We start from the raw sequence: 27,681 nt of genomic DNA on the forward strand, positions 1-27,681 counted from the left end.
GAGATTCATAGAATTAATTTCAAAAGTCAGTGGGACCTTATACAGGGCAAATGGCCTACTAAATTCTTGATTTAATCATAGAGGCTGCATAAAGCTTAGAGATTACAAAGACAAGTGTTTTCCAACATCCTTTCCTGTTCAAACCCCTTTTGCACTAATACACTATCTTGAGAATTCCCTTAGTGATGTAAAACTTTCACCATTTTTGCCTGGTATACAATAAAGGAGTAACTTTTTAAAAAATTCATTAAAAAATATTCATTAGATTACTCAGTCATAAAAAAGAGTGAAATAATACCATTTGCAATAACATGGACAGACCTAGAGATTATCACACTATCTAAAGTCAGAGAAAGACAAATATCATGTGATATTGCTTAATGTGAGTCTAAAAATATGATAAAAATGAATTCTGTATCCCACAGACATAGAAAACAAACTTATGGTTGCCAAATGGGGAAGGGGATAGGAGATATTAGCAGTTTGGGATTAACAAATACACACTACTATGTTACAACCGACAAGGTACAGCACAGGGAACTCTACTTAACATTTTGTAATAACTTTCAAGGGAAAAGAATCTTAAAAAGAATATATGTGTGTGTGTATATATATATATATATCTGAATCACTTTGCTGTACATCTGAAACTAACACAACATTATAAACCAGCTATACTTCAATAAAAATAATTAAAAAAAAACATTAATAAGGGTCTTCCTGCATGTCATGCACTGTGCAAGATGCCAGGAAGGCAGAAGAGAGCAACATGTATGGGGTCCCTATACAAGGAATCTACCATCTTCCAGTGGAGCCAGACAATTTAATCAAGAATATTATAATAAAGTGAATTAAATACTCTGGTAGCATTTATGATAATTTCTCCAAAAGGGAACTTTCCTATACTGTTGGCAGGAATGTAAATTGGAGAACACTAAGGAGGTTCCTCAAGAAACTAAAAGCAGAGTTACCATATGATTCTCCAATCCCACTCCTGTGCATATATCTGGAGAAAAACATGGTTTGAAAGGATACAGGCATCCCGGTATAAACATACATCATATCACTGTTTATAACAGCCAAGACACGGAAGCAACCTAAATGTCTATCGACAGATGAATGGATAAAGAAGATGTAGTACATGTATACAGTGAAATACTACTCAGTCATTAAAAACAATAAAACAGTGCCATTTGCAGCAACATGGATGGACCCAGAGATTATCATACTAAGTGAAGTAAGTCAGAGAAAGACAAACATCATATGATATAACATATATGTGGAATTTTTTTAAAAAATGATACAAATGAACTTATTTACAAAACAGAAACAGACTCTCAGACTTAGAACAAACTTATGGTTGCCAGAGGAGAAAGGTGAGGGGTAGGGGATAGACTGGGAGTTTGGGACTGACATATACACAACAGTACATTTAAAATAGATAATCAACAAAGACCTACTGTATAGCACAAGGAACTCTACTCAATACACTGTAATAACCTAAATGGGAAAAGAATTTGGAAAAGAATAGATACCTGTGCACATACCACTGAATCACTCTGCTGTACACCTGAAACTAACACAATATTGTTAATCAACTATACTCCAATACAAAATAAAAACAAAAAAAATAATAAATGCGTAAAGTCATTTCCCCAGTTTTGATCTTTCTAATCAGGTTAAAACAGTGTTTTCAGTGCTTTCACATTTTCCCTTGGATGCAATGCAGGCACTTCACATTCAACATGTTAAAAAAAAGCAAGTGGAATATTATAAAACACTATACTTGAATAAAAAAAATTTTTTAATTCTTTTTAAAAAAACTAGTTGTCTTCTCCCTCCCCTCTTCTGCTCTTCCCCTGTCTTTTGTTTCACAGCTTCCCCTTCACCTGGTCAGAACCTGCAGAAACTACAGTCTTTAAGCCTTTTCCTGATCTTTCAATCCCTATACTGAAACATCCCCAAGATGACAGTTCTAAGAACTGTCTCAAAGAAGTTATTATGAGAAAAAAAATATATATAGTTAATTTAAGTAAATCGTTAATTTAAGGCAATTTTAACATATGTAATTACATTAATGATTTTTAAAATTCTCTTCCCCATTTAAAGTAAAGCCTGCTAATTTTAAATTAATTGCAGAAGAAGGTATGGTTTGTCAGCAAATAAAACTATATATCAAATTTTCTTTGGGGACCAAATGTACATTAAACTTTAACCATATGCTCCAGAATGAAAAATAGATAAAAACTGCTTTCATGCTATGATTGCATTTTTGTGCTAAAATTTTTTAAACTTTAAAAAAAATCAGTGGAATCTTTAAAAAAAACACACAGTCTTCTCTTCTCACCTGAAAGATGAAAAATTATGACTCACTGTGGTAAAGCAGGTTGCCTATGATCACAAAGATAGAGAGAAAAAGACAAATATCCCATCTCCTGACAAATCTCCACAAAATCCCTTCAATACTGAACTCAGAGAACATCCCGCAGTATTATGATGATTGCTAAGGGGAGATTCAAGCCAACTAATCATCTAGATACCTCATCTAGGGCATACGATTACCAGCATGCATTTATTTGTAAGAGGTTTCTGGTAATAGACACTGCATTATTCTGCAATAAAATACACATTAAATAGCAGGCATAACCCAACGGAATTCTTCTCTTCTGCTATCGCTGAAGGCTTTAGAGTAGAGGTTGAAAACTGACACTCATGGGCTGGATTCAGCCCAAGATGTAATTGTTTGGCAAGTGTAATTTTTTTTAATTAACTTTTGAGAAATTTTAACCAGTAATCAAAAAATTTTTCCATTAAGAAAAATCATAGTGTGTTCAACCCTGGTACCATATTTCCACTTGGCAATAACCATTAAAGCTGAGCAGCTGCTCTGCCAAGAGACAGGCATTCTCTGCTTTACCAGTGTCCCCACCCCTTCTAACCTTCTCTTTTCCCAGCTGGCTCCTCTCACTTCTGTTACTTGACTGGTCCCTAGGACATCTGAATTTGCAGCATATCTTTCAGAGTCTTAGCTGACAAGATTTTGTCCATTCTTTAAAAGATAATATATAAAAGGTTCACAGGCATTTGGAGGATGAAATGTTTGAGGGAAAGTAAAGCATCAAAAGTATACTTGAAAGCCCCTTGGACAGCAAGGATATCAAACCAGTCAATTCTAAAGGAAATCAACCCTGAATATTCATTGGAAGGGCTGATGCTAAAGCTGAAACCGCAATATTCTGGCCACCTGATGAGAAGAAGTGACTCATTGGAAAAGACCCTGGTGCTGGGAAAGATTGAGGACAAGAGAAGAAGAGGGAGACAGAGGATGTGACGGTTGGATGGCATCACTGACTCAGTGGACATGAGTTTGAGCAAGCTCCAGTAGTTGGTGATGGATAGGGAAGCCTTGCATGCTGCAGTTCATGGAATCACAGAGTCGAACATGACTTAGAGACTGAACAACAACAGCAAAGCTACACCGGAAATGGTAACTCATTCTGGGCTAGAATTAAGCATGTGATCAACTTATTTTCTCTGTAACACTGGCAAGATCTAGGTCACAAATATAAATAGAAGGACCTTGGCCACAGGCTACCTCCTTTCTCTTCCCACCCCTGGCTCCAGCCCACAGTTCAAGAGGCCTCTTGGGCACACGTGTGAAAAATTTGGCTTTATAACCAAAGTCTGGTGACAGCCACACTTTATATACAAGTAACATGTCTTGGCCTTAGAAGTGGATGGATTCTGGTGAGAGGCTCACATACACCATGCACACCATGTACACTGTGAACACCATGCACATCTTGCACACCATGCACATCTTGCATACCATGCACACCGTGGAAGTGAGCTAAGAACCCCTTGAGGAGGGATTTGAAGGATTCCAGAAGAGGAGGGCACAACTGCTCACCCACTGAATCCTCACACTAAAGAGACAAGAACAGCTGAAGGAATATTTGTACATTGTTCTCCAACTTTTGGATCTTTGCCAGCCAGATAGGTGAGAAACCTAACCTTGAGATAGTCTTAATTGACATTTCTCTTACTATGAATGATGTTGAACATCAACTTTATTTGGAAAGTGAACGATTCACAAACCCAGGACTACTATTAGCAATACTGTCAGCTCAAGATTACCTGGGATGTTGGGTGAGGTGGGCATTTTTCAGATTGTCAAATATGGTATAGATGATTTAATGTTAACTTATTTCAAGATATTTTATGATTCTAATATCCAAAAATGTTTAAAAGAATGCAAAAAAACTATGTGTTTGGGCACTGGACATGACATAAAATGCTTCCCCCCCAAAAATGGCCCAGAATGTCTGCTCTTTAGTATATCACAGTAGTACCCAAGTTAGGGAAAGACACAGTCTAAAGCAAATATTCTTCCTCACCCACTCTCTTAGAGTAGAAGATCTAAATAAATGGAGAGAAGTATTGTGTTCATGATCTGGAAAATTCTATCCTTTTAAGATTAAAAATCAGACCTCTCTAAACACCTAGTGAAATCCCAAAGAAAATCCCAGCAGGATTTTTTTTTATACCTAATTTTTTTAATGTTCCAGGGTTGTATAGCAATTTATTTTGCACAATATTTTGTACAATACTTTAAAAATGTATCTATTGCTATAATCTACTTAACCATCCTATTACTGATATTTAAGTTGCAGCCAATATAGGATTTTATTATCATACATAATTGAGATTAACAATCGCATGTATTTTAGAAAGCAGCAATCTGATTCTAGAATTCATGTGTAAGGGTAAAAGATTTAGAATAATCAAAACACTTTTTGAAAAGAAGATAAAGTTGGAGAACCTACCCTACCAGATATTAAGATTTACTACTAAAACTACAATAATCAAGACAATTCCATTCACCATTTCAACAAACAATAAAATACTTAAGAATAAATTTACCTAAATAAATAAAAGACCTATACATAGAAGACTATAAAACACTGATGAAAGAAATCAAAGATGACACAAATAGATGGAGAAATATACCATGTTTGTGGATTGGAAGAATCACTATAGTGAAAATGGTTATACTACCCAAAGCAATCTATACATTTAATGCAATCTCTATCAAGCTACCAATGGTATTTTTCACAGAACTAGAACAAAATATTTCACAATTTGTATGGAAACACAAAAAGCCTTGACTAGCCAAAGCAATCCTGAGAAAGAAAAATGGAACTGGAGGAATCAACCTGCCTGATTTCAGACTACACTACAAAGCTACAGTCATCATGACAGTACAGTACTGGCACAAAGACAGAAATACAGATCAACGGAACAAAATAAAAGCCCAGAGATAAATCCACGCACCTATAAACACCTTATCCTTGACAAAGGAGGCAAGAATATACAATGGAGAAAAGACAATCTCTTTAACAAGTGCTGCTGGGGAAACTGGTCACCCACGTGTAAAAGAATGAAACTAGAATACCTCCTAACACCATACACAAAAATAAACTAAAAATGGATTAAATAGCTAAATGTAAAACAAGAAACTATAAAACTCTTAGAGGAATACAGGCAGAACACTCGCTGACATAAATCACAGAAACATCATAGAATATTACACTTCCCAGAGTAATGGAAATAAAAACAAAAATAAACAATGGGACCTTATTAAACTTAAAAGCTTTTGCACACAAAGAAAACTATAAGCAAGGTGAAAAGACAGACTTCAGAATGGGAGAAAACAATAGCAAACAAAACAACTGACAAAGAATTAATCTCCAAAATATACAAGCAACTCCTGCTGCTCAATACCAGAAAAACAAACAATGCAATCAAAAAGTGGGCCAAAGAACTAAACAGACATTTTTCCAAAGAAAACATACAGATGGCTAATAAACACATGAAAAGATGCTCAACATTACTCATTATTAGAGAAATGCAAATCAAAACCACAATGAGGTATCATCTCACACTGGTCAGAATGGCCACCATCAAAAAGTCTACAAACAATAAAAGCTGCAGAGGGTGTGGAGAAAAGGGGACCCTCTTACACTGCTGGCAGGAATGCAAATTGGCACAACCACTATGGAGCACAGTGTGGAGATTCCTTAAAAAACTGGAAATAGAACTGTCATATGATCCAGCAATCCCACTGCTGGACATACATACTGAGGAAGCCAGAATTGAAAGAGACACATTATCCCAGTGTTCATTGCAGCACTGTTTAAAATAACTAGGACATGGAAGCAACCTATATGTCATCAGCAGACAAATGGATAAGGAAGTTGTGGTACATATACACAATGGAATTATTACTCAGCCCCCAACTAAAATAAATAAATTTATTAAAAAAAAAAAGAGGATAGCAAAGTGGCCAATAAGTATATTGTATAAAGTAATAAATAAAGCAATCAAGTAATAAGTATAAAGTAATAATAAAAAAAAAAGAGGTGGCAAGAATACACAGAAGAACTGTACAAAAAAAGCTCTTCATGACCCAGACAATCACGATGGTGTGATCACTCACCTAGAGCCAGACATCCTGGAATGTGAAGTCAAGTGAGCCTTAGAAAGCATCACTACGAACAAAGCTAGTGGAGGTGATGGAATTCCAGTTGAGCTATTTCAAATCCTCAAAGGTGATGCTGTGAAAGTGCTGAACTCGATATGCAAGCAAATTTGGAAAACTCAGCAGTGGCCACAGGACTGGAAAAGGTCAGTTTTCATTCCAATCCCAAAGAAAGGCAATGCCAAAGAATGCTCAAACTACCGCACAATTGCACTCATCTCACACGCTAGTAAAGTAATGCTCAAAATTCTCCAAGCCAGGCTTCAGCAATATGTGAACTGTGAGATTCCAGAGTTTCAAGCTGGTTTTAGAAAAGGCAGAGGAACCAGAGATCAAATTGCCAATATCTGCTGGATCATCAAAAAAGCAAGAGAGTTACAGAAAAACATCTATTTCTGCTTTATTGACTATGCCAAAGCCCTTGACTGTGTGGATCACAATAAACTGTGGAAAATTCTGAAAGAGATGAGAATACCAGACCATCTGACTTGTCTCCTGAGAAACTTGTATGCAGGTCAGGAAGCAACAGTTAGAACTGGACATGGAACAACAGACTGGTTCCAAATAGGAAAAGGAGTACGTCAAGGCTGTATATTGTCACCCTGCTTATTTAACTTACATGCAGAGTACATCATGAGAAACGCTGGGCTGGAAGAAACATAAGCTGGAATCAACATTGCCAGAGAAATATCAATAACCTCAGATATGCAGATGACACCACCCTTATGGCAGAAAGTGAAGAAGAACCAAAGAGCCTCTTGTTGAAACTGAAAGAAGAGAGTGAAAAAGTTGGCTTAAAGCTCAACGTTCAGAAAACTAAGATCATGGCATCTGGTCCCATCATTTCATGGCAAATAGATGGGCAGACAGTGGAGACAGTGGCTGACTTTATTTTGGGGGGTGCCAAAATCACTGCTGATGGTGATTGCAGCCATGAAATTAAAAGACGCTTACTCCTTGGAAGGAAGGTTATGGCCAACATAGATAGCATATTTAAAAGCAGAGACATTACTTTGCCAACAAAGGTCCGTCTAGTCAATGCAATGGTTTTTCCAATGGTCATGTATGCATGTGAGAGTTGGACGGTGAAGAAAGCTGAGTGCCACAGAACTGATGCTTTTGAACTGTGGTGTTGGAGAAGACTCTTGAGAGCCGCTTGGACTGCAAGGAAAACCAATCAATTCATCCTAAAAGATATCAGTTCTGGGTGTTCATTGGAAGGACTGATGTTGAAGCTGAAACTCCAATACTTTGGCCACCTCAAGCGAAGAGTTGACTCATTGGAAAAGACCCTAATGCTGGGTGGGATTGGGGGCAGGAGGAGAAGGGGACGACAGTGGATGAGATGGTTGGATGGCATCACTGACTCGATGGACATGGGTTTGAGTGGACTATGGGAGTTGGTGATGGACAGAGAGGCCTGGCATGCTGCAGTTCATGGGGTCGCAAAGGGTCGGACACGACTGAGCTACTGAACTGAACTGAACTCACGCACCCAACATAGGAGTATCGCAATATATAAGGCAAATGCTAACAAGTATTAAAGGGGAAATTTCCAATAACAGAATAATAGTGGGAGACTTTAATACCCAACTCACACCTATGGATAGATCAACTAAACAGAAAATTAACAAGGAAATACAAACTTTAATGATACAATATACCAGTTAGACCTAATTGATATCTATAGGACACTTCACCCCAAATTAATGATTTTCACCTTTTTCTCAAGCACACATGGAACCTTCTCCGGAAGAGATCACATCCTGGGCCATAAACCTAGCCTTGGTAAATTCAAAAAATTGAAATCATTTCCAAGTATCTTTTCTGACCACAATGCAGTAAGATTAGATGTCAATTACAGGAGAAAAACTATTAACAATTCCAACATATGGAGGCTGAACAACACGCTGCTGAATAACCAACAAATCACAGAAAATACCAAAAAAGAAATCAGAATATGCATAGAAATGAACGAAAATGAAAACACAACAATCCAAAACCTATGGGACACTGTAAAAGCAGTGCTTAGGGGAAGGTTCATAGCAATACAGGCTTATCTCAAGAAACAAGAAAAAAATCAAATAAATAACCTGACTCTACACCTAAAGCAACTAGAAAAGGAAGAAATGAAGAATCCCAGGATTAGTAGAAGGAAAGAAATCTTAAAAATAGGACAGAAATAAATACAATAGAAACAAAAGAGAAAATAGCAAAAATCAACAAAGCCAAAAGCTGGTTCTTTGAGAAGATTAATAAAATTGACAAACCATTAGTCAGACTCATCAAGAAACAAAGGGAGAAGAATCAAATCAACAAAATTAGAAATGAAATTGGAGAGATCACAACAGACAACACAGAAATACAAAAGATCATAAGAGACTACCATCAGGAACTATATGCAAATAAAATGGACAACTTGGAAGAAATGGATAAATTCTTAGAAAAGTACAACTTTCCAAAACTGAACCGGGAAGGAATAGAAAATCTTAACAGACCCATCACAAGCACGGAAATCGAAACTGTAATCAGAAATCTTCCAACAAACAAAAGCCCAGGACCAGATGGCTTCACAGCTGAATTCTACCAAAAATTTAGAGAAGAGCTAACACCTATCCTACTCAAACTCTTCCAGAAAATTGCAGAAGGTAAACTTCCAAACTCATTCTATGAGGCCACCATCATCCTAATACCAAAACCTGACAAAGATGCCACAAAAAAAGAAAACTACAGGCCAATATCACTGATGAACATAAATGCAAAAATCCTTAACAAAATCCTAGCAAACAGAATTCAACAACATATTAAAAAGATCATACATTATGACCAAGTAGGCTTTATCCCAGGGATGCAAGGATTATTCAATATCTGCAAATCAATCAATGTAATACACCACATTTACAAATTGAAAAATAAAAACCATATGATTATTCCAATAGATGAAGAGAAAGCCTTTGACAAAATTCAACATCCATTTATGATCAAAAACCCCCCAGAAAGCAGAAATAGAAGGAACATACCTCAACATAATAAAAGCTATATATGACAAACCCACAGCAAACATTATCCTCAATGGTGAAAAACTGAAAGCATTTCTCCTAAAGTCAGGTACAAGACAAGGTTGCCCACTCTCACCACTACTATTCAACATAGTTTTGGAAGTTTTGGCCACAGCAATCAGAGCAGAAAAAGAAATAAAAGGAATCCAGATTGGAAAAGAAGTAAAACTCTCACTGTTTGCAGATGACATCATCCTCTACATAGAAAACCCTAAAGACTCCATCAGAAAATTACTAGAGCTAATCAATGAATATAGTAAAGTTGCAGGATATAAAATCAACACACAGAAATCTCTTGCATTTCTATACACTAACAATGAGAAAACAGAAAAAGTAATTAAGGAAACAATTCCATTCACCATCACAACGAAGAGAATAAAATACTTAGGAATATATCTACCTAAAGAAACAAAAGACCTATATATAGAAAACTATAAAACATTGCTGAAAGAAATCAAAGAGGACACAAATAGATGGAGAAATATACCATGTTCATGGATCGGAAGAATCAATATAGTGAAAATGATTATACTACCCAAAGCAATCTATACATTCAATGCAATCCTATCAAGCTACCAACAGTATTTTTCACAGAACTAGAACAAATAATTTCACAATTGGTATGGAAATACAAAAAACCTAGAATAGCCAAAGCAATCTTGAGAAAGAAGAATGGAACTGGAGGAATCATGCTGCCTGACTTCAGGCTCTACTACAAAGCCACAGTCATCAAGGCAGTATGGTACTGGCACAAGGACAGAAATATAGATCAATGGAACAAAATAGACAGCACAGAGATAAATCCATGCACCTATGGACACCTTATCTTTGACAAAGGAGGCAAGAATTTACAATGGAGAAAAGACAATTTCTTTAACAAGTGGTGCTGGGAAAACTGGTCAACCACCTGTAAAATAATGAAACTAGAACACTTTCTAACACTATACACAAAAATAAACTCAAAATGGATTAAAGATCTAAACGTAAGACCAAAAACTATAAAACTCCTAGAGGAAAACATAGGCAAAACACTCTCCGACATTAACCACAGCAGGATCCTCTATGACCCACCTCCCAGAATATTGGAAATAAAAACAAAAATAAACAAATGGGACCTAATTAAAATTAAAAGCTTTTGCACAACAAAGGAAACTATAAGCAAGGTGAAAAGACAGCCTTCAGAATGGGAGAAAATAAGAGCAAATGAAGCAACGGACAAACAATTAATCTCAAAAATATACAAGCAACTCCTACAGCTCAATTCCAGAAAAATAAAAGACCCAATCAAAAAGTGAGCCAAAGAACTAAACAGACACTTTTCCAAAGAAGACATACAGATAGCTAACAAACACATGAAAAGATGCTCAGCATCACTCATTATCAGAGAAATGCAAATCAAAACCACAATGAGGTACCATCTCACACCAGTCAGAATGGCTGCTATCCAAAAGTCTACAAGCAATAAATGTTGGAGAGGGTGTGGAGAAAAGGGAACCCTCTTACACTGTTGGTGGGAATGCAAACTAGTACAGCCACTATGGAGAACAGTGTGGAGATTCCTCAAAAAACTGGAAATAGAACTGCCATATGACCCAGCAATCCCACTGCTGGGCATACACACTGAGGAAACCAGACTTGAAAGAGACATGTATTCATCACAATGTTCAATGTTCATCACAGCACTGTTTATAATATCCAGGACATGGAAGCAGCCTAGATGTCCATAAGCAGACGAATGAATAAGGAAGCTGTGGTACATATACCCAATGGAATATTACTCAGCCATTAAAAAGAATTCATTCGAATCAGTTCTAATGAGTTGGATGAAACTGGAGCCTATTATACAGAGTGAAGTAAGCCAGAAAGAAAAACACCAATACAGTATACTAACGCATATATATGGAATTTCGAAAGTTGGTAAAGATAACCCTGTATGCAAGACAGCAAGAGACACAGATGTATCTGTGAGACACAGAGATGCAAAGAACAGTCTTTTGGGCTCTATGGGAGAGGGCAAGGGCGGGATGATATGGGAGAATGGCATTGAAGCATGTAGATTATCATATGTGAAACGAATTGCCAGTCCAGCTTCGATGCATGATACGGATGACCCAGAGGGATTGGATGGGGAGGGAGGTGGGAGGGGGGTTCTGGAAGGGGAACACATGTACACCCATGGCGGATTAATGTCAATGTATGGCAAAACCAATACAATATTGTAAAGTGAAAAAGTAAATTTAAAAAAAAAGGAGCAACACTTAGAACTGGACATGGAACAACAGACTGGTTCCAAATAGGGAAAGGAGTATATCAAGGCTGTATATTGTCACCATGCTATTTACCTTATATGCAGAATATATCATGAGAAATGTTGGGCTGGATGAAGCACAAGCTGGAATCAAGATTTCCAGGAGAAATACCAATAACCTCAGATATGCAGACACCACGCATATGGCAGATAGTGGAGAAGAACTAAAGAACCTCTTGATGAAACTGAAAGAGGAGAGTGGAAAAGTTGGCTTAAAACTCAACATTCAGAAAACTAAGATCATGGCAACCAGTCCCATCACTTCATGGCAAATAGATAGGGAAACAATGGAAACATGACAAACTATTTTGGGGGGCTCCAAAATCACTGCAGATGGTGACTGCAGCCATGAAATTAAAAGACTCCTGCTCCTTGGAGGAAAAGCTATGACCAACCTAGACAACACATTAAAAAGCAGAGACATTACTTTGCCAACAAAGGTCCGTCTAATTGAAACTATGGCTTTTCCCGTAGTCATGTATGGATGTGAGAGTTGGACTAGAAAGAAAGCTGAGCACTGAAGAATGGATGCTTTTGAACTGTGGTGTTGGAGAAGACTCTTGAGAGTACCTTGGACTGCAAGGAGATCAAACAGTCAATACTAAAGGAAATCAGTCCTGAATATTCATTGGAATGATGCATGCTGAAGCTGAAACTCCAATACTTTGGCCACCTGATGTGAAGAATTGACTCATTAGAAGAGACTCTGATGCTGGGAAAGACTGAAGGCAAGAGGAGAAGGGGACCACAGAGGATGAGATGGTTGGATGGCATCACCGACTCAATGGACATGAGTTTGAGTAAGCTCCGGGAGTTAGTGATGGACAGGAAGGCCTGGCCTGCTGCAGTCTGTGGGGTTGCAAAGAGTCAGACACGACTGAGCAGCTGAACTGAACTGAACTGTGTTCTGATATTTCTTTTAATCACATGACACTGCCTCTCAATCTGGCAGCAGCCTCCTAGTGATTAAAGCAAGTTGTCAAAATTAACAGCTGCAACACTGATTCCCAGGCCACACCAGGCGTCTTCCCTAGGGGGTGCCAAGTTCAAATATAAGCTACAAGGGAATGCTCTCTGAAAAGTATTATGTGGGATCCCAGACAACTGCATAGCACTGACCCCAAGGGACACTGAGCCAAATGTCCCTTTAGTGACCTCTATGTTTATTACCACCAAGGCATACCCAAAAGAGTTTCTCTTTCTCACATCATCACTTCTGCTTCTTTTATAATAGTGGAGGCAAAGAAATTACTAGGCATTCCATGTAAATTGTATAGAACTATTTTACTCCTCTGCCCCTATTGACTTAAGATACCCTCAGTGTCTTATTTCAAACCCTATGACTTATATATGGCCTTTTTAAAAACAAATTTTCTAATTTCCTTGTCTTGCCAATAGCTCACAAAAGATAGTTCTTTCATCGGTTTATAAAACTTCCACAGAATAGCCCTTTTCTAATAAAGCTGCTGTTGACAAAACCACCTGCTGGTGAAATGCTTGGGAAATTTAAAGTAAAATTTGAAGATGCTTCTCTGTCTGATATGAACTGAAAATAGGAAGTCCATCTCAGTTCAACAAACTAGATGATCAGTTTAGGCATGGGGAAATCACACTGTCCTGAAAACTGTCAAGAAAACAGTTTTAAGTTTCCTTAGTAATGCATTATTTTTTTCTCAGTCTCAGACCTGAAGACTGAAGAAGAGCAAAGTTGCAAGAGACTTGCATTACATTCTGTGGTGTTTTTCAGTTTAAAAATAAAGAAAATAAATAAAACTTCATTATTGCTTTATGATAAGTGACTAAGTATAAGGTGAAGTAGAAAAAAAACAGGATACAAAATGATATATATGTTTCTTCCTTAAAAAAAATGTTAGTGTAATCTCTAGGTAATAGAATAACTTATTGCTTTATTTTGTTCTTAAACTATTCATTGTTTTAGTTAAAATTCTGCAGGGAATGTGTACTATTTTACAATTTAAAAAACTATTTTTAAATGCCTTAACACGTTTCAGAAAGGGCTCACATATTCTGTACGTATGAACATGCTCATTATACAAACGAAAAATTGCTCAGCTGGTACAGGCAGCAACTAGCCCCCAACGTTTGAATATTCTTTATATTTGCCAACTTGGCAATAAATCCTTCTGTCAACTTCACCCTGACATGTCAGAGAAAGGAAGTGAGGTTATGAAAAAGGCTGAAGGAAGAAGAGAAGTAAGGGAGAAATATGTTTTATTCATGATTCTGACAAATTGTAACTGAGTCAGTGGTAAGTGCCCATCGCAGCCCTTCTGAGATCAGCATGTGAGGCATGAACTGTCCCTGGGATCAGAACACTCCCAGTGGTTTGGTTTTGGTGATAAAGACGACAACAACTTGCTCTTAAGTTAAAGGAAAGCAAAAGAACATACGTCACTGGCTGTTAGCTTACCAACAGCAGCCTATTATGATTCATTATTTTGGCAAACATATTAGAGATACTAATGTTTTATTTAAAAGTTTTATACAATTTAGCAATGTGCAGAGATCATGTTTCACAGGGCTTCACCAGGGGTACATCATGTAGGTTTTGCAAATATATCCTAATCAATAATGTATGACTCTCTTAAGCATAAAATAAAAAATAATCAATGTCCTTATTTTTGGTTGTTGTATTTAATCTTGAACCTATATTGGAAAAATAATTAAATTTATCATGTTATTAATCTGATTCACTTATTTATATCCACTAATTGCGAGGCATTTCTAACTACAAACATCAGTTCTTAAAAGGAAATTATGAATTCTTTACCACTATACTCCTCATAAATTAGGAAAAAAATATGCAATAGCTACTGGTTTTAAGGAAAGTCAGCCTTTTTTAAATTCTCCTTTCTTCTTTCTCTCTGAGAAAAATATAGCCCTTCAAAGAGTAAACAATGACATCAAAGCTTTGATCACTATGAAGTTTGTCAAGTATGTTGCCCTGTTCTGACTAGAATTTCCTGTGTTGAATTTTTATAAGTGTGTCAGTGTGTGTGTGTGTGTGTTTGCTGAGGACCTTTAGATCAATAATTTCAAATGAAGCTTACTTTTTACATTACTGACCACAAAAAAATAGCAAAACTGAAAAATCTATCAAGACTTTTTATGTAAACTGCCAAGCATTGGGTTGGCCATAAAGTTTGTTCAAGTTTTTCCACAGATCTTATGGGAAACCTCAAACTTCTTGGCCAACCCAATATTACACATTTTCTTCAGTTAGGAATTTTGTCAAGAGACTCCACATAAGTACTGTGGTAGTAATTTAAAGTACTTGATTAATATAATTGCATATAATTGCTTTTTCTTATTCTAAAAATAATTCAGGCTTATAAAAAACTAAACAAAGAATAATGTAAAGGGGAAAATTAAAGCCCTACTCTGCCAAATTACACTTGCCATTGACAATGTTATGCTCGTTTTGAATATCAAATCTTTTTGAGAGCACAGAGCCAAACTTAATTAAAGCTGCCTTCTTAGTGCTGCCTCTACCAACTCAGTCATGAACAGGTCATTTATCTGTCAGAGGAAGCAGGTAATTCATCCTTTATTTATTCATTCAAGAAACATATATATATATTGAGGGCCTTGTGAAAAACATTAAGAATCTCTCCCCAATGGCTGATTCATGTCAATGTATGGCAAAAACTATTACAATATTGTAAAGTAATTAGCCCCCAACTAAAATAAATAAATTTATAAAAAAAAAAAAAAGAATCTCTCCCCAAACTGTCTACCAGTGCTACAATTTTATCCTTAGAAATTCATATGAAAGCATGTGAGTCATTTGTCCCTAAAAAAATTAGTAACAACATTTATTTGATTAATTACTGTGTACCCAGCACTAAAAACATTTGCATATGGAGTTTATTTAATATTCACGTTAACTCCATGGGAATGGCCTGCTATTGTTCTCCTGTTACAGCTGAGGGAACAGAATAAAGGGACTGGCTCCGATGCACGTGGTTTAGCGTGGATGCAAACAAACCCAGAGCACCTGCTCCATGCCTGGCTTCCCAGCCACGGCGCCTTGTGGCTCCAGTGTGCACACTTCCGAGGGAGACAACGAAACCTATCAGTTCTGGGCACTTTGATGAACATGAGTTGATAGAGGGATCAGCGGTAATGGTCACAGTGGAGGAAAGGTAGACGGACATGGCAAAACGGTCGGCTGCAGAAACAGGATGACTCTGGGCCTCTGAGAGGAAAGGAGACTCTGAGAGGAGGGGAGAAAACAGGTAAGAGATGACTCAAAAATACTTAACCGGGTTTCCCTGGTGGTCCAAGCGGTTAAGAATCCACCTTGCAATGCAAGGGACACCAGTTCAATCCCTCTTCCGGGAAGATCCCAAAGGCGGTGGAGCAACAAAGCCCCTGCGCCACAACCTTTGAGCCTGTGCTCTGGAACCCAGGAGCCACAACTACTGAGCCCACTCACTGCAACTACTGAAGCCCACGTGCCTAGAGCCCCGAGCTACGCAACAAGAGAAGTCAGAGCAATGAGAAGCCCGAGCATTGCAACTAGAGGGTAGCTCCCGCTGCCCGCAACCAGAGAAAGCCTGCATCAGCCAAGAAGATCCACTACAGCCAAAAATAAAATGAGAAATAAATAAATCTTTAAAAAAAACTTAATCTATTTCACAACTTTATCTCCGGGCAAAATGAATAAGCTATTGACTTCTTTCCTCTTTTTTTTTTTTTTTTACACATATAGTTTACTACAAAATATTGGGCAGAGTACCCTGTGCTATACAGTAGGTCCCTGTTGGTTATCCATTTTAAATGTAGCAGGGTGTACATGTCAATCCCAAACTCCCAATCTATCCCTTCCCTCCACCTTTTCCCTCTGTTCCCATAAGTTCATTCCCATAAGTCTGAGTTTTTTCCTATTTTGTAAATAAGTTCATTTGTACTTTTTTTAGCTTCCACATATAAACAATATCATATGCTATTTGTCTTCCTCTGTCTGACTTAATCTCCAGGTTCATCCATGTTGCTGAAAATGGCATTATTTCATTCTTTTTAAAGGCAGAGTAACATGCCATTGGCTTCTATGTACAATTTTCCTCATCTGAAAATGTTCTGTGAGCAGCATGATATTTTTCCTTACTTTATGCAGAGTAACAGATTGCTGACTGATCAAACCAATTATTAGTATGTTAGTGCAACCACTTACTAATGTTTTAGTCAAAGGCAAGTTAGTGAACCACATTTCTTTTCTTAACTTTTCAAGTAGAGCAGAGTTGTAATCAATAATTTTGGAATATGTTTATTTTGCAGACACCACTAATATTTTTTATCACAATTGTGCAGGCTAGATGATATAGATATCTGAAGAAAATAAAACCAAGACAAAGGTGGAAAATATTTGTGTTGTATAAACTGAAACAAAGTCTAGCAAGATCTAGTCTGGCCAATGGGGTAGTCACGTGATTATTTAAATTTAAATTAATTAAATCAAATGAAATTTTCAGTTCCTCGGTCACATTAGCCAAGTTTCTAGTGCTCACCAGTCATATGTGACTGACGCTTTACCCTACTGAACAGCCCAAATATAGAATATTCCCATAACTTTAGAAATTCCTAAAAAAAATAATAATAAAATAAAATTAAAAAAAAAAGAAATTCCTACTGGATAGTGCTGATCTAGATGTAAACTCACAGAGTAAGAGACCATTGTGTTTATACAGGTAATTAACCTAATGAAAGGAGAGAAGTAATACAAGGGGACAGTTTAAGAAGAGTGGCAAAAATCTAGACTTGTTGAAGAACAAGAAATGCTAAATAGACAAAAAGGTCACTATGTAATATTATTAAACTGCTATCAAGAGTAAATAAATTTGTAGTTGTGAATATATTATTAGTCGCTCTATCTAGTAGGCTTACTAGAGTTGGAAACTAGATGAAATCTAATATGAACAGAAAAATTTTTTTCAAACTTCATAAATTATGCCAGTAGATTAAGGAGACAAAATCAACTTGATTGTTAGAAAGTAAGATCCACAGGCTGGGAAATTCTCAAAAATGACGGTATGAGAGAACTAGATTGGTTGAACAATCCCAGTGATGTCATAAGGAGACAGAAAAATTAAAGAAGAAAATTTGCTACCAGGAAGCTATGAAAATGAGGTAATATTTGGTAAGTGGCCTCCTAGTACAGTGTGCACCTGGTTACTTGGTTTATGTGATATATTGTGAACACTGCAAATATATTTTGAAAAAGAAGTTGCAGGATGTAAAATTTGTCTTACTCATTTTTGCACAACTACTATAGGGAAATTTCTGAGATGGAAAAAACTGTTTTCGCCACCTCTTGGGAAAGACATGTAACCACAAAGGCTCTCATTACTGGGCAGCTCTTTTGCCAGGCGTGAGGCTGTGTCCTTCACGCTGACACATCATCTTCACATCCTCTCTCCCTGATAGGCTCAGAGACACTTCGACTCATCAGTGCATCATGTTCCCGGAAGTTGTTCTAAGTCCATTTTTGCAAAAGTACAAAATGAACTTATTCAATCATTAGTAGCATCTCACAGTGAGTTACTTCAATTATTACCTCATTTTGTAAATGTTCATAAATGCTCATCATAAACCAAGTGCCAGAAAAAGCACCAAGTGAAACAAGATCCATTGCACCTACAAGAGTCCAGAAGTAGAAACCAACCACGAGAGGCACTTCCCTATTTTTAAACTATGCTGTTCATGAAAATGTGCTGGCTCAAAGAGTTTCAGTTACCTGAGGTCAGGCGATAAGCTAGAGGAGAAACCAGGGGTAGGTTCTGGGTTTTCATGCCTACAAAACCCAGTTCCCTTCTGAGATCTATGCTGTGCGGCTGCCCACCAACTGTGCCACAGGGCAGGGTGAGTGAAGGTGTCCACCTGTATGTACCACAGGTCAGGGTGGGTGAAGGTGGCCACCTGTATGTACCACAGGGCAGGGTGGGTGAAGGTGGCCACCTGTATGTACCACAGGGCAGGGTGGGTGAAGGTGGCCACCTGTATGTACCACAAGGCAGGGTGGGTGAAGGTGGCCACCTGTATGTACCACAGGGCAGGGTGGGTGAAGGTGGCCACCTGTACCACAAGGCAGGGTGGGTGAAGGTGGCCACCTGTACCACAGGGCAGGGTGGGTGAAGGTGGCCACCTGTATGTACCACAGGGCAGGGTGGGTGAAGGTGACCACCTGTACCACAAGGCAGGGTGGGTGAAGGTGGCCACCTGTACCACAAGGCAGGGTGGGTGAAGGTGGCCACCTGTATGTACCACAGGGCAGGGTGAGTGAAGGTGACCACCTGTACCACAGGGCAGGATGGGTGAAGGTGACCACCTGTACGTACCACAGGGCAGGGTGGGTGAAGGTGTCCACTTGTACGTACCACAGGGCAGGGTGGGTGAAGGTGTCCACCTGTACGTACCACAGGGCAGGGTGGGTGAAGGTGACCACCTGTACCACAGGGCAGGGTGGGTGAAGGTGGCCACCTGTATGTACCACAGGGCAGGGTGAGTGAAGGTGACCACCTGTACCACAGGGCAGGGTGGGTGAAGGTGACCACCCATACCGCAGAGCAGAGTGGGTGAAGGTGGCCGCCTGTATGTACCACAGAGCTGGGTGGGTGAAGGTTGTCACCTGTACCACAGGGCAGGGTGGGTGAAGGTGGCCACCTGTATGTACCACAGGGCAGGGTGGGTGAAGGTGGCACTGTCACCCGGGGCAACGAGCAGGAGCTCTGACACCTGCTTCAAGCTGGGCTCCCCAGGAGCTGGCCTAGAGGAAGGGTGCTGAGTGTTAGTGGCTTATTTGGAGAGTGATCTCAGGCAGCACCGCCCGTGCAGTGGGAGAAAGAGATGGGGCACGAAGGAAGCACACGCACGATGTGCTAATAATGAAGAGATGAGTTCTGAGAGTGGAAATACATTCTGCCAGGGACTTCTGGGAAATGGTAGAAATCACGCCTCAGAGGTTTTCACCCAAAAGAGTGGCTCAGTCTCCAAACTTTCTCCTTTACTGGCTGAAGGCTACTCCAGGGCCATTAACTCCCCAACCCCTTCTGAACTGCCCCAGGCATGGGCCCCCCAAGAAAGCCCCCAGGCAGAGAGCCTCGAGTGCTTGAAGTCAGAAGCCTCTGACGCTAATGGGAACGCTGGGTGCCAGGAGGATCCAGGCTGGGCACAGACGGCTGCTCTACCATCTCAGAAAAAGATAAACTTGAATCCCGACTCTGTGTGTTTACATGATTTATGACTTCAGGCAAAGAAGGACCCCATTGTGGATGATATACTGTATTTGGCTGTTCTGTATCTGCTATGGCTCCACCTAGAATGATTCTGCATCTTACTTTTTTTTCCATAAAATTGACTGTTGGCTGGAAGCAGACCAGTTGTCTTACAGGAGGTCCTGTCTCATGCTTTTGTCTGTTGCTTCATGTACTATTTTACCATGGTACTCCAGTCCCTGTATTCCCTACAAACTGGTTGTTAGATCTAAAGACATGATTAGCTTTAAGTTAAACATTTTGGCAAGAATCCCCCCAGGAGGTGCCCTGTACCTCACAGAGCATCCCATCAGGAGGCTCCCCACATCTGGCTGTCCCATCTCTAGCTGTGCTGAGGTCCTCAGTGGACAAGGTGGTCAGAGCTAGATCACTCTGGTAAGCAGATTCTATATTTGTAATAAGGAATCTGAATAGCACTGTTTCTGGATTCCTATGGAAATCAAATGATATAGTCAACGCTCTTAACACAATCCATAAATACAGTAGGGGTTTCCATTAAGGAGAATAGCACATTTGAAGTACAGATGGAGGAGAGAAGGAACTGCAGTGAATGCACCCTTGACAGCTTCAGAAGGACAGAATTTTAAACCGAATTTTAAAAACAGATGTCCTGGAGAAGGAAATGGCAACTCACTCCAGTTCTCTTGCCTAGAAAATCCCATGGACGGAGGAGCCTGGTAGGCTACAGTCCATGGGAACGCAAAGAGTCAGACACGACTGAGCAACTTCACTTTCACTTTCACTTTAAGAACAGATGGGACTGGAGCCCATAATACAGAGTGAAAAGCCAGAAAGAGAAACACCAATACAGTATACTAATGCATATATATGGAATTTGAAAAATGGTAACGATAACCCTACATGCGAGACAGAATAAGAGACACAGATGCATAGAACAGTCTTATGGGCTCTGAGGGAGAAGGTGAGGGTGGGACGTTCTGGGAGAATAGCATTGAAACATGTATATTATCATGTGAAACAGAACACCATTCCATGTTTGACGCATGAGACAAATGCTCAGGGCTGGGGCAATGGGATGGCCCAGAGGGATGGGATGGGGAGGGAGGTGGGAGGGGGGTCCAGGAAGGGGAACACATGTAAACCCATGGCTGATTCATGTCAATGTATGGCAAAAACTACTATAATATTGTAAAGTAATTATCCCCCAACTAAAATAAATAAATTTATTAAAAAAAAAAAGAAAGAAAGATATTGGCTACAGCAATAATGGAATAAGGAATATCATGTCAGGGTGGGGATATATGGTCAAATAAATGTTTCAGAATTTTTTGTTTGAATTTGTAGCTAAAGCCTCATTTGCCTATTAAACATTTACAGTAAAACTAGGAAAAAAAAGAACAGATGGGGGAGAGCTGCCTCCTGGTGTCAGTTACAAAAAACAAAACTACAAAGTATGTGGTACAAATAGCAACATGGTTTGGGAAAGAGATAAAAGTGGAAGCAGGAAAGCTGAGATGAGGAGAGATTGTGGGAGGATTTAGGTATCATATTAAGTCTTTTGGATTTTATTTTATAGCAGTAAAAAGCCTTCACAGGTGAGATTCTGTTTTAAGAAATGTTCAACTTGTGTTTCAAGAGTATAATGATACTTGAGACCTTTTATTTGCCCTTCCAGACCCTCTCTCACCTTTCTCAATCTAGTTCTTTGCCCCCAGAGGCCACTCTGGCTGGACCACGTCAACACATTTTCTTGGTTTCTGGCTTCTGTGTGGTTTGGACCAGTGAGAATCCTGAGCAATATTGAAAAAGGCTGGCATCTGGGACCCTCTGCTGCAGTGCTTGCACCTGGACAGACACCTGTTCAAGCAATAAAATAGAAACTATAAGAGACTAAAAATAACTGTGTGCATGTGAAGTTGGGGCAAATTCTGTACAAAAGACACAAAAAGACCAAAAAAAAAAAAACCAACTGCCACTTCTGAAGAGCTGGAGCAAAAACATTGGGAGGAAAAGCAAAGTGCTGTGCATGCCCCTTGCACTCAACATGGCCCCTGGATTCACCCCTATCCTCACCCCATAGAAGGAACCGACTCACTCTCCTGGGAGAGCAAGCAAGGGAACTTGTTACTTGTTCTCGCTGCTCCCTAAGATAGCAGGGGCCCCAATAAAGGCTTGCCTGAATTTCTGCTCTGGCCTCTAGTCAGTTTCTATTGATTGGACTTCCCTGGTGGCAGTGGATAAGAATCTGCCTGCCAATGCAAAGGACGCAGGTTCCATCCCTGGTCCAGGAAGATCCCACATGTCTTGGAGCCCAGGCTCCAAGACTACTGAAGCCCGTGTGCCTGGGGCCCGAGCTCTGCAGCAACAGAAGCCACCGCAGTGAGAGCCTGAGCACAGCAGCTAGAGAGGAGCCCCCACTCTCTGAAACCAGAGAAAGCCCTAGGGCAGACCTGAAGATCTTGGGCGACCAAAAAAGAAATTTTTTGAAAAAAAATTTTTTATTGATTGAAGAAGACCAAGAACCCCATTTGGCATCAATCTGAGTCGCCATATGGTTCCTGCTGCATATTTTAATACAGCTATCCCTCACTTTTTGAAAAATTGCTTTATGCCACTTTGCTTTCATGAAAGACCTACATTAGTGTCTGCTTTTGCTAACTGAAACAAATCCAGAGAGAATTTTCACTTTTAAGAAAAAAGGAAAAAAAGAAAAGCTAACATTCAGTTCCTGTTTGGCAGTTAGTAATAGCAGCAGCACCTAGCTCCTCCCCTGGGAAGCACACTCAGCATCAAGCGGCCACAGCTTTGAACTGTGTCTGTGAACACCTGTGCTCCATCTCTACTTATTCTGTGCATCCATTAGCAAGATGTGTCCTAAGACAATTTCTTCCTCACTTTAATGATGTTTTAACTTACACAAGGTTTCATATGAACACTCTACTTTCAGAGAGCAGGGGAAACCTGTATTACATAATGACTCCAAGAGAAGACCCTCAAAGCAAGATTCTGGGATTCATTTGCTTATCTACTTGTTGTTCAATCGCTCAGTTGTGTCTGACTCTGCAACCTCATGAACTGCAGCATGCCAGGGTTTCCTGTCCTTCACCATCTCCCAGAGCTTACTTAAACTCATGTCCATCGAGTCAATGATGCCATCCAACCATCTTATCCTTTGTCGTCCCCTTCTCCTCCTGCCCTCAGTCTTTTCCAGCATCAGGGTTTTTTCCAATGAGTCGGTTCTTTGCATCAGGTGGCAGAAGTATTGGAGTTTCAGCATCAGTCCTTCCAACCAATATTCAGAGTTGAAGCTCAAATATGCCAAAAGGAATGACCTGTCCAGCCACTGGTCTGGCAGAGACAAAGAAAGAGAGATGAATGTGTGGTAGAGGAAGGAGGCTCTGCAGTGTCCAGTTACAGGTGTGGGGACTGGATCCACTACTGTTGGTGTCATTTGATTTTTCTTCCTTTTTCCCTCTGCTACTTTGCATGAAAAATCCCAGTGATCACTAATGTTTTAGCTCCAGCCCCAGGCATGACTGAATTGACATCAACTCATGACAATTCAGTAGCTGGTAGGACATCATGTATCCTCTGTGATGAAGACACAAACTTGGTTCACAAACAAGTTTGGGTGGGTGCTAAGGGGCCAAAGGAAGGAGTGTACCAGAGGGCTTGTGTACCACTTCAGATCCAGGAGGCTTTTTACTATTAATTCTATCAGTTGTCTCCCTCACCTTTTGGGCTGTGGTCTGGTTCTCACACAGTCTGAGCAGCTCTGATGAAGGGATGAGAATGAGGGGAGGGTGTTTATTTCTCTGCTCCCATCCTGGCCATGGTCTCTGGCTGGCAGTTGCCTCCCATGACCAAAGAACACAGGTCCTGTCATGGGGGTGCTATGGCCTGAATTGTGTCCCCACAAATTAGTGTGTTGAAGCTCTAACCTGCCAATGCAACTGTATTTGGAATAAGGAGTTAATTAAGGTTAAATGGGGGCTTCCTAGGTGGCGCTGGTCGTAAAGAATCCACCTGCCACCAATGCAGGAGACACAAAAGACTAGGGTTCAATCGCTGGGGTAGGGAAGATCCCGTGGAGGAGGGCATGGCAACCCACTTCAGTATTCTTTCCTGGAGAATCCCCTGGACGGAGGAGCCTAGTGGGCTACAGTCCATAGGGTCAAAAAGTCAGACGCGACTGAAGCAACTTAGCACGCACGTACATGCTTTTCCCTGTCATGGCTCTAATTCAGTTCAGTCGCTCAGTAGTGTCCGACTCTGCGACCCCATAAACCACAGCACGACAGGCCTCCCTGTCCATCACCAACTCCCGGAGTCCACCCAAACCCATGTCCATTGAGTCGGTGAGGCCATCCAACCATCTCATCCTCTGTCGTCCCCTTCTCCTCCTGCCCTCAATCTTTCCCAGCATCAGGGTCTTTTCAAATGAGTCAGCTCTTCGAATCAGGTAGCCAAAGTATTGGAGTTTCAGCTTCAGCATCAGTCCTTCCAATGAATATTCAGGACTGATTTCCTTTAGGATGGACTAGTTGGATCTCCTTGCAGTCTAAGGGACTCTCAAGAGTCTTCTCCAATACCACAGTTCAAAAGCATCAATTCTTCGGCGCTCAGCTTTCTTTATAGTCCAACTGTCTCATCCACACATGACCACTGGAAAAACCATAGCCTTGACTAGATGGACCTTTGTTGATAAAGTAATGTCTCTGCTTTTCAGTATGCTGTATAGGTTGGTCATAACTTTCCTTCCAAGGAGTAAGCGTCTTTTAATTTCATGGCTGCAATCACCATCTGCAGTGATTTTGGAGCCCAGAAAAAACAAAGTCAGCCACTGTTTCCACTGTTTCCCCATCTACTTGCCATGAAGTAAAGGGACTGGATGCCATGATCTTAGTTTTCTGAATGTTGATTTCACATGAAAGATGAAATCCAGAATGTGGGAAATTACAGATCAGGGGACTTTTCTCAGTCCTTTCTCTTTAACAAATATTCACTAAACATCTGCCTTGTGCCAGGCAGAAGGAACCTGCCCTCAAGAACATTCTAGTGCAGGATACAAATAATAAGTAAGCAAATAAATGAGATAACTTCATGCTGTAGCCTGAGCTATGAAGGAAACAGTGCGCTGAGACAGGGAACAGTTGGGCTGAACCTGCTTTAGATAAGCTGGTCAAAAAAGACTTTGGAGATGACAGAAAAGCTACTGGGAAGGGAGAATCAGTAATAATACTGATTAAGATTAAATGTGGAAAATAAAGGAGAAAAAGAAATGAATGATAATCCCAAGATTTCTAGCTGAGTAACTAGGAGGAAATAGCTAGAAAATGGAAATTTTCCAATTGGAAATTCATCCTTCCCCTTTTTTTTGTAAATCAAATGTTGTTGAAACACCGACACATTCATTTATTTGTTGTCTATATCTGTTGTCAGCCTACAACAGAGTTACATAGTTTCAATGAGACTGTGTGGCCTGCAAAGCTGACCACACCTACTAACCAGCTCTTTACAAAAAAGTTGACTGATCCTCCCATCTGGCATGTTGCCATAATACCATGATACAAAATACTGAGGGGTGGTCCATATTCTCTAGGAACTTTTTGGTAGCTAGGGTGGCCTCTACTAATCCTTCCCATCCTTGAGTGGGTTAGAGCTTAATTAGTACGGTAATATTACTTTCTCACCCCTTGAAAAAACATGCTCAAGGGCAGTTAGCAATGCCCTCATCAGTGATGAAGAAACAAGCAAGAAAAGAAAGCTCCACCCCCATGGCCTGGGGCCGAACCCCACCCGCTTTTCTGCATGACCCAGCAACTTCTGGTTCTCTGCTTGCTACAAATGTCTCCCGTCCCCGCCCCTACTTTCTATGTTGTCCCGTTGACTCTAGCTGCTAATAACACCTAATCCCCTCAACAACATCTGCCTCCGAGAAAATGACTGGGGCCAGAAAAGCCTCTCCGCCCCCACCTGGCAGCCTCGGAGGGAGGCTGTACCGCTGTCTGCAAGTTAAGACTCGCTTGAAGCCTTACCTCCCAGAGAAGCAGCAAGTGTTATCCTCGCAAGGGCGGCAGCTGCAGGCAAATCTGAGGGAACACTGTCATCCACAAAGTAACTGGTTGCATTTGGGTTTTAGATGATCTGGGTAAGAACTTGGGCTGCGGTCCTTACTCTCTCTCCTTCCACCCCCACCCCCACCCACGTCTAGAACGAAGTTTCCTATTTGGAAAAAGGAGTGCATCAACATGAGCCCCAAGGTCAGCTGATGCTTGAAATAATAGAAAGCATTTTATTTCAAAATAAGATTGAGTCCACGAGATTACGCCTGCCCCTGTTTTAAGATTTGAATCTAATGAACAGCACAGGCTGCTCCATGATCACTTGCTTTACCCTCCCCCGCTGTGTTACCACTTGTTTGTATCTGTTTTTCTGTGTTGCTATTTTTGGCCATGCTTTTAGCCACAGGATTGAGTCTGAGAACAGGCAGATATGGACTCAAGAAAGATAGATGATGGTTTAAATTTATTCTCCCTAGATGAAGAGCAAAACAACCCCTGTTCAAAGGGCACTCAAAGCTGGTTAGCTGACTGCCAGTTTTTAGCAACACCTCCCAAAACATGACAAATTTAAAGGATTCTAGTCATCAGTGTTCACTGTCAGGACAAACTCTCACTTGGATGATCATAAATTTTAGAGCAAAATAGCTGTGAGATTCATAATCACTGAAAGCACCCTGGATTTGGGTGTTACACGATCTGGATCAGAACTTGAGTTGCAGTCCTTCCTCTCTGTCCTTCCACCCCCACCCACGTCTAGAAAGAAGTTTCCTATTTGGAAAAAGGAGTGCACTGATTCCACAAAATACTAGGAAAATGAAGAATGGGAAACCTCACTCAAAATGGAGCTGGGAAGCCTTGAAGTGGGGAGTGTTCAGGCAGGTACCTCTCTCAGCTTCCTTTACATACCCTAGATGGGAGAAGAAAGATTTTCTCCTCACCCAGGAACGACCTAGCCAATGAGAAATCGCTGCAACTCAGCCAATGAGACGCCACCACAACCCAAACTCTCTCTTCTTAACACCACTTCCCCTTCCACCTTTCTACAAATGAAATGTGAGAAAAATCAAACCAAAAGGGTGATTGTGTTAATCAAAACAAAAGGTGCTCTTCATCTTTGTTCTCTGGACTTGCCTAAGGTTTGCCATAGTTTGTGGGTTCCAAATTGCAATTCCTCTATTCTCAAACAGCCTCGATGTTACTGGCTAAACAGCTTGCCTGTTTTAAATGTTGACAGTACCTTTTAGCACTAAAAGTCTGGATCTCCATCCACTCGAGTTTAACCTCTTTATAGTGATAGATGCAAAAACTGACACTTACACAAAGGTTAACTCTAAGAGATTTAGTTAATAGTGTAGCTGACTTTGGAATCAAAGCCCTTTATGTTTTGTTTTAAATTAACTGTACCTGGTGTGTGAGGGTGTGTGTGTGTGTGTGTAGGTGTTCTGCAGAGTTC

At 40.0% G+C, this 27,681-nt stretch overlaps 1 long non-coding RNA gene across 1 annotated transcript in view; it reads right to left on the reverse strand.

Annotated features, from left to right (window-relative positions):
* The window catches only part of LOC145506221 (uncharacterized), a 527,653-nt gene extending 500,489 nt beyond the window's left edge, over positions 1 to 27,164 (reverse strand). The window contains exons 1-3 of the long non-coding RNA XR_014053639.1: positions 26,202 to 27,164; positions 23,287 to 23,511; positions 21,851 to 22,020 (exon numbers count right to left, since the gene is read on the reverse strand). This is a non-coding gene — a long non-coding RNA (uncharacterized LOC145506221). The remainder of the gene's footprint in view (positions 1 to 21,850; positions 22,021 to 23,286; positions 23,512 to 26,201) is intronic.
* Between the last annotated feature and the right edge of the window lie 517 nt (positions 27,165 to 27,681).

The sequence above is a fragment of the Giraffa tippelskirchi genome, chromosome 5 (assembly GCF_054371585.1).
Source record: "Giraffa tippelskirchi isolate mGirTip1 chromosome 5, T2T-mGirTip1v1.2.pri, whole genome shotgun sequence".
NCBI classification, from domain to species: domain Eukaryota; kingdom Metazoa; phylum Chordata; class Mammalia; order Artiodactyla; family Giraffidae; genus Giraffa; species Giraffa tippelskirchi.